Source organism: Cyphomyrmex costatus, unplaced genomic scaffold, assembly GCF_001594065.2.
Source record: "Cyphomyrmex costatus isolate MS0001 unplaced genomic scaffold, Ccosl1.0 C2293405, whole genome shotgun sequence".
NCBI lineage: Eukaryota > Metazoa > Arthropoda > Insecta > Hymenoptera > Formicidae > Cyphomyrmex > Cyphomyrmex costatus.
In genome coordinates, this window is record NW_017274564.1 from 1 (window position 1) to 1,417 (window position 1,417).

Below are 1,417 nucleotides of genomic sequence, written 5' to 3' on the forward strand. Positions count from 1 at the left end.
AAATACGAGGAAGTTTTACACATGGTTCGCCACGCAAATCTTATTGGGCAATCGATTATAGCATACTTGCAGCAGAAGGGATATCCAGAAGTGGCTCTTCACTTCGTGAAAGATGAAAAGACGAGATTCGGTCTTGCACTTGAATGTGGAAATATCGAAGTCGCATTGGAAGCAGCAAGATCGCTCGATCAAAAGTCGTGCTGGGAGAGTTTGGCGCAAACTGCTTTGCTGCAAGGCAATCATCAAGTCGTGGAAATGTGCTATCAAAGAACCAAGAACTTTGAGAAATTGGCTTTCCTGTATTTAATAACTGGTAACTTGGAAAAGCTACGCAAAATGATAAAAATCGCAGAAATTCGGAAAGATGTATCTGGTCAATATCAAGGAAGTTTACTTCTTGGAGACATTTACGAACGGGCTAAGATTTTGCGGGTACATTATATATCTATTAATCGATAATTTTATATATAATGACAACGAAATTCTTTATTGATTGTGATTGATGATTACAATTTTAAAAAATATATAAATAAGTATGTATTACAACATAAAAATTGTTTACAAATTTTTGTTTGCAGAATTCTGGACAAGCATCATTGGCATACGTTACTGAGAAAATTCACGGAATATCAAATGAAGACGATGACGGCGAGTATGAATCGATAAGCGAGGAACTTTCTGCTTTAGAGAAAGGAGCCACATATCTTCGTCCACCTGTACCTATTCAACAAGCTGAGAACAACTGGCCATTATTGACTGTTTCTAAAGGCTTTTTCGAAGGCGCAATGATGTCTCGCAACAGGACTCAAGTGGCTGCTGCTCTTGCTCTGGAAGACAACGGTGAAACAACTCCCGAAGGATGGGGCAATGACGAGGAACTCGGGATAGATGAGGAGGAAGGCGTAGACGCGGAAATTGCACCAGAAGGTGAAGAAAATCCTGGATGGGATGTCGAGGACGTTGATCTTCCACCAGAACTCGAAGCTGCAGCGACTACTGACGAAAGCAATAATTGTGAAAGTCTACCTACTAAAGGGACTTCTCCGCCGCAGCATTGGATTCATAATTCTAAATTGGTAGTTGATCATATATTGGCTGGATCGTTTGAATCCGCTTTCAGATTATTAAATAATCAAGTCGGAGTTGTGGAGTTTGGGCCTTATCAATCTCTGTTCTTAAATACGTATTCTCGATCCAGAACATCATATGCTTGTCTACCTAGTATGCCATCGTTATATGGATATCCCCAAAGAAATTTGAAGGATACTAATTGGAAAGAGACTGCGTCGAAAACAGATTTACCTGCGGTGGGATTGCACCTTACTGAATTAGTTCAGCGTCTTCAAGTGTGCTATCAGTTGACAACCAATGGCAAGTTTGCCAAGGCGATAGAAAAGCTGCAGAGTATCTTGTTAAG

The 1,417-nt window shown here is 40.3% G+C and overlaps 1 pseudogene; it reads left to right on the forward strand.

Moving 5' to 3' along the window:
- Window positions 1-3: 3 nt before the first annotated feature.
- LOC108777892 (coatomer subunit alpha pseudogene) lies at window positions 4-1,411 on the forward strand (annotated as a pseudogene).
- Window positions 1,412-1,417: the final 6 nt, after the last annotated feature.